The following is a 7,534-nucleotide window of genomic DNA, read 5'->3' as shown; positions in this document are numbered from 1 at the left end:
GGTTTAACTAATGCACCAGCTGTGTTCATGGACCTTATGAACCGAGTGTGTGGACCATACCTTGACAAGTTTGTCATTGTTTTCATTGATGACATACTTATTTACTCAAAGAATGACCAAGAACACGGTGAACATTTGAGAAAGGTGTTAGAAGTATTGAGGAAGGAAGAATTGTACGCTAAGTTTTCAAAGTGTGCATTTTGGTTGGAAGAAGTTCAATTCCTCGGTCACATAGTGAACAAAGAAAGTATTAAGGTGGATCCGGCAAAGATAGAAACTGTTGAAAAGTGGGAAACCCCGAAAACTCCGAAACACATACGCCAGTTTTTAGGACTAGCTGGTTACTACAGAAGGTTCATCCAAGACTTTTCCAGAATAGCAAAACCCTTGACTGCATTAACGCATAAAGGGAAGAAATTTGAATGGAATGATGAACAAGAGAAAGCGTTTCAGTTATTGAAGAAAAAGCTAACTACGGCACCTATATTGTCATTGCCTGAAGGGAATGATGATTTTGTGATTTATTATGACGCATCAAAGCAAGGTCTCGGTTGTGTATTAATGCAACGAACGAAGGTGATTGCTTATGCGTCTAGACAATTGAAGATTCACGAACAAAATTATACGACGCATGATTTGGAATTAGGCGCGGTTGTTTTTGCATTAAAGACTTAGAGGCACTACTTATATGGGGTCAAAAGTATTATATATACCGACCACAAAAGTCTTCAACACATATTTAATCAGAAACAACTGAATATGAGGCAGCGTAGGTGGATTGAATTATTGAATGATTATGACTTAGAGATTCGTTACCACTCGGGGAAGGCAAATGTGGTAGCCGATGCCTTGAGCAGGAAGGACAGAGAACCCATTCAAGTAAAATCTATGAATATAATGATTCATAATAACCTTACTACTCAAATAAAGGAGGCACAACAAGGAGTTTTGAAAGAAGGAAATTTAAAGGATGAAATACCCAAAGGATCGGAGCAGCATCTTAATATTCGGGAAGACGGAACCCGGTATAGGGTTGAAAGGATTTGGGTACCAAAATTTGGAGATATGAGAGAAATGGTACTTAGAGAAGCTCATAAAACTAGATACTCAATACATCCTGGAACGGGGAAGATGTACAAGGATCTCAAGAAACATTTTTGGTGGCCGGGTATGAAAGCCGATGTTGCTAAATACGTAGGAGAATGTTTGACGTGTTCTAAGGTCAAAGCTGAGCATCAGAAACCATCAGGTCTACTTCCACAACCTGAAATCCCAGAATGGAAATGGGAAAACATTACCATGGATTTCATCACTAAATTGCCAAGGACTGCAAGTGGTTTTGATACTATTTGGGTAATAGTTGATCGTCTCACCAAATCAGTACACTTCCTGCCAATAAGAGAAGATGACAAGATGGAGAAGTTAGCACGACTGTATTTGAAGGAAGTCGTCTCCAGACATGGAATACCAATCTCTATTATCTCTGATAGGGATGGCAGATTTATTTCAAGATTCTGGCAGACATTACAGCAAGCATTAGCAACTCGTCTAGACATGAGTACTGCCTATCATCCACAAACTGATGGGCAGAGCGAAAGGACGATACAAACGCTTGAAGACATGCTACGAGCATGTGTTACTGATTTCGGAAACAGTTGGGATCGACATCTACCGTTAGTAGAATTTTCCTACAACAACAGCTACCATTCAAGCATTGAGATGGCCCCGTTTGAAGCACTTTATGGTAGAAAGTGCAGGTCTCCGATTTGTTGGAGTGAAGTGGGGGATAGACAGATTACGGGTCCGGAGATTATACAAGAAACTACCGAGAAGATCATCCAAATTCAACAACGGTTGAAAACCGCCCAAAGTCGACAAAAGAGCTACGCTGACATTAAAAGAAAAGATATAGAATTTGAAATTGGAGAGATGGTCATGCTTAAAGTTGCACCTTGGAAAGGCGTTGTTCGATTTGGTAAACGAGGGAAATTAAATCCAAGGTATATTGGACCATTCAAGATTATTGATCGTGTCGGACCAGTAGCTTACCGACTTGAGTTACCTCAACAACTCGCGGCTGTACATAACACTTTCCACGTCTCGAATTTGAAGAAATGTTTTGCTAAAGAAGATCTCACTATTCTGTTAGATGAAATCCAAATCAACGAAAAACTCCAATTCATCGAAGAACCCGTCGAAATAATGGATCGTGAGGTTAAAAGACTTAAGCAAAACAAGATACCAATTGTTAAGGTTCGATGGAATGATCATAGAGGACCCGAGTTCACCTGGGAGCGTGAAGATCAGATGAAGAAGAAATACCCGCATCTATTTTCAGAAGATTCGTCAACACCTTCAACAGCTTAAAATTTCGGGACGAAATTTATTTAACGGGTAGGTACTGTAGTGACCCAAACTTTTCCATGTTTATATATATTAATTGAGATTGATATTTACATGATTAAATGTTTCCAACATGTTAAGCAATCAAACTTGTTAAGACTTGATTAATTGAAATATGTTTCATATAGACAATTGACCACCCAAGTTGACCGGCGATTCACGAACGTTAAAACTTGTAAAAATGACATGACGATATATATATGGATATACATATGGTTAACATGAGATTATGATAAGTAAGTATCTCCATAAGTATATTAACAATGAGGTATATACATATAAACAAGACTACTAACTTAAGGATTTCGAAACGAGACATATATGTAACGATTATCGTTGTAACGACATTTAAATGTATATATATCATATTAAGATATATTAATATATCATAATATCATGATAATATAATAATTTAACATCTCATTAGATATAATAAACAATGGGTTAACAACATTAATTGAGATCGTTAACTTAAAGGTTTCAAAACAACACTTACATGTAACGACTAACGATGACTTAACGACTCAGTTAAAATGTATATACATGTAGTGTATTTAGATGTATTAAAATAATTTTGGAAGACTTCAAGACATATATCAAAACACTCATACTTAACAAAAATGGTTACAGTTACTTTCCCATTCTTTTCTTTCATCAAGAATTCTAGTCGTATTCTTACACGTATTATACACAGCTTCAAAACGTACTTACTATGGGTATATACCAATAGGAACTAGCATGGGATTCCACTCTTGATTATGTCATGTATGACTAATCAATTTTAACTTCTACCATGAGCTAGTCAACTAACTAGAACTCCTTTTAACCCCACTCACCACTCACCAATTACCACTCATCATTCACTCCATTTCACTTCCAATTCTCTTTCTAATTCTCTCTCAACACACACACACTATTATGAATGTATTTTTCTAGTAGTTAATCATCATCTTCATCAAAAATCACTTCAAGAATCAAGCTATAATCATCATAGGAAGAACACTTCAAGAACACTTCAAAAATCCCTTCAAGTTTACTAATTTACTTCCAAGCTTTCTAATCCATTCCAAGTAATCATCTAAGATCAAGAAACCTTTGTTATATACAGTAGGTTATCTTTCTTATTCAAGGTAATATTCATATTCAAACTTTGATTCAATTTCTATAACTATAAACTATCTTAATTCGAGTAAAAATCTTACTTGAACTTGTTTTTGTGTCATGATCCTACTTCAAGAACTTTCAAGCCATCCAAGATCCTTTGAAGCTAGATCATTTCTTGTCACTTCCAGTAGGTTTACCTACTAAACTTGAGATAGTAATGATGTTCATAAAATCATTCGATTCATATATATAAAACTATCTTATTCGAAGGTTTAAACTCGTAATCACTAGAACATAGTTTAGTTAATTCTAAACTTGTTCGCAAACAAAAGTTAATCCTTCTAACTTAACTTTTAAAATTAACTAAACACATGTTCTATATCTATATGATATTCTAACTTAATGATTTAAAACCTGGAAACACGAAAAACACCGTAAAACCGGATTTACGCCGTCGTAGTAACACCGCGGGCTGTTTTGGGTTAGTTAATTAAAAACTATGATAAACTTTGATTTAAAAGTTGTTATTCTGAGAAAATGATTTTTATTATGAACATGAAACTATACCCAAAAATTATGGTTAAACTCAAAGTGGAAGTATGTTTTCTAAAATGGTCATCTAGACGTCGTTCTTTCGACTGAAATGACTACCTTTACAAAAATGACTTGTAACTTATTTTTCCGACTATAAACCTATACTTTTTCTGTTTATATTCATAAAATAGAGTTCAATATGAAACCATAGCAATTTGATTCACTCAAAACGGATTTAAAATGAAGAAGTTATGGGTAAAACAAGATTGGATAATTTTTCTCATTTTAGCTACGTGAAAATTGGTAACAAATCTATTCCAACCATAACTTAATCAACTTGTATTGTATATTATGTAATCTTGAGATACCATAGACACGTATACAATGTTTCGACCTATCATGTCGACACATCTATATATATTTCGGAACAACCATAGACACTCTATATGTGAATGTTGGAGTTAGCTATACAGGGTTGAGGTTGATTCCAAAATATATATAGTTTGAGTTGTGATCAATACTGAGATACGTATACACTGGGTCGTGGATTGATTCAAGATAATATTTATCGATTTATTTCTGTACATCTAACTGTGGACAACTAGTTGTAGGTTACTAACGAGGACAGCTGACTTAATAAACTTAAAACATCAAAATATATTAAAAGTGTTGTAAATATATTTTGAACATACTTTAATATATATGTATATATTGTTATAGGTTTGTGAATCAACAGTGGCCAAGTCTTACTTCTCGACGAAGTAAAAATCTGTGAAAGTGAGTTATAGTCCCACTTTTAAAATCTAATATTTTTGGGATGAGAATACATGCAGGTTTTATAAATGATTTACAAAATAGACACAAGTACGTGAAACTACATTCTATGGTTGAATTATCGAAATCGAATATGCCCCTTTTTATTAAGTCTGGTAATCTAAGAATTAGGGAACAGACACCCTAATTGACGCGAATCCTAAAGATAGATCTATTGGGCCTAACAAACCCCATCCAAAGTACCGGATGCTTTAGTACTTCGAAATTTATATCATATCCGAAGGGTGTCTCGGAATGATGGGGATATTCTTATATATGCATCTTGTTAATGTCGGTTACCAGGTGTTCACCATATGAATGATTTTTATCTCTATGAATGGGATGTGTATTGAAATATGAAATCTTGTGGTCTATTGTTACGATTTGATATATATAGGTTAAACCTATAACTCACCAACATTTTTGTTGACGTTTAAAGCATGTTTATTCTCAGGTGAATATTAAGAGCTTCCGCTGTCGCATACTTAAATAAGGATGAGATTTGGAGTCTATGCTTGTATGATATTGTGTAAAAACTGCATTCAAGAAACTTATTTTGTTGTAACATATTTGTATTGTAAACCATTATGTAATGGTCGTGTGTAAACAGGATATTTTGATAATCTACGTAAAGCTTTTTAAAACCTTTATTTATGAAATAAAGGTTATGGTTTGTTTTAAAAATGAATGCAGTCTTTGAAAATCGTCTCATATAGAGGTCAACACCTCGCAACGAAATCAATTAATATGGAACGTTTTTAATCAATAAGAACGGGACATTTCAGTTGGTATCCGAGCGTTGGTCTTAGAGAACCAGAATTTTGCATTAGTGTGTCTTATCGAGTTTGTTAGGATGCATTAGTGAGTCTGGACTTCGACCGTGTTTACTTGAAAAATGATTGCTTAACAAATTTTGTTGGAAACTATATATTTTTAACATGTGAATATTATGTGATATATTAATCTCTTAACGCGTTTGATATTATGTGATAGATGTCTACCTCTAGAACAAGTCCCATTGACTCACCTAATAATAATGAAGAGTCAAATGTAAATTGGAATGATTCGTGGACTGATTCACAAGTTCCCGAAGAGGAACCGGAAGAAGAGTCGGAACCAGAAGAAGAATCGGAACCGGAAGAAGAATCGGAACCGGATGAAGAAATAGAACCGGTGGGGGAAATAATAAAACGGTTAAGTAAAAGAAAATCCTCAACCAACCGACCAAGGTTAATTATGGTCAATGGTGTTTCCGCTAAGGAAGCAAAATATTGGGAGGATTACCAATTCTCCGATGAATCGGATTCTGACGAGAATTCCGATGATGTTATAGAAATTACCCCAACTGAATTTAAAAAGGCAAAAGAAAATAATAAGGGAAAGGGCATAAAAATAGAGAAATCTAATTCCAACCCCGATGAACTTTATATGTATCGTCAACCCCCGAAGTCCTTAAGTTGTAACAATGACCCGGGAACCTCTAAACCACCAGGTTTTTCTAAACCAATGTGGAAAACGACGGCTCGTATTAGGGGAACATCATATATCCCTAGAAACTTGGCAAAACGAACCAAAACCGAAGAAGAAGAAACAAGCGAGTCGGAATAAGATAGTTGTATTCGTGTGGTGTAATATATGTAATATAGTGTGCTTATGCTTTATGATGTATGTAAAAATTGCTTGTATTAATAAGTATTTTTTTTATGAATCTAACTCTTGTCTATTTTACAGTATAAAAACACAAAATGGATAGACAACCCAATATTTTAAGAGACCTACCCGGAGACATGATTGATGAAATCTTGTTTAGAGTTGGTCAGAATTCTTCGGCACAACTATTTAAGGCGAGATCAGTTTGTAAGACGTTCGAAGAACGTTCCAAGAATGCCTTGGTTTATAAAAGGCTTTCGTTCGAAAGATGGGGGATATCATATTGGGAAATCCATAAGTTACGATGTGTTTACTTTGACGCATATATTGCGGGGAACCCAAATGCTATTTTACGCAATGGGTTAAGAAATTATTTTGACTCAATATATCCGAATATTGGACTTCGTGATTTAGAAAAAGCGGCTAACATGCAACATAAAGAAGCATGTTATGCTTACGGATTAGTAATGTTCGCTTCTCACTAAAGTGAGAACAAGAACATCGGCCTACAACTATTAAACAAAACGTTCCCACAAGTGACGGAGTCGGTAATTGGGGTAAGAAATGAGGTTTTTAGATTGTTACGGGACTGTTGGACATTACGTAACCCTCGTCCCTTTGACGACGTTACAACACGCTGTCTTATCAACGGCCATAACGGTTATGTTCCACAAGACCAAGGATGGGAAGTAATCCTAGTAAAACCAGAATGCATGACTTGTTTCTGGACGTATGAATTACGTGTCTTTATTGCCTTTGCTGAACGACTTGTGTACTAGCTAGAATTATCTTCACAACCATCTTGTATCAAATTTATTGTGTGCTATATTTCATGCTATATGTAAAATAAGCGGTATTGTAAGTTTGTAAAATATTGTGTAAAAGTTTGAACGCGAAATATTATTATAATCAGTTTTTCATATAGAATTGTAGTAGTTGAATTGTATATTAGCTACTAAGTATGAACTTAACGGGTAGGTACTACCCAAATTTAAACTTATAAAACGCTAATCTGAAGAAAAAGCTTTTA

The sequence above is a fragment of the Rutidosis leptorrhynchoides genome, chromosome 7 (genome assembly GCF_046630445.1).
Source record: "Rutidosis leptorrhynchoides isolate AG116_Rl617_1_P2 chromosome 7, CSIRO_AGI_Rlap_v1, whole genome shotgun sequence".
NCBI lineage: Eukaryota > Viridiplantae > Streptophyta > Magnoliopsida > Asterales > Asteraceae > Rutidosis > Rutidosis leptorrhynchoides.
This window is presented reverse-complemented; position numbering follows the sequence as displayed.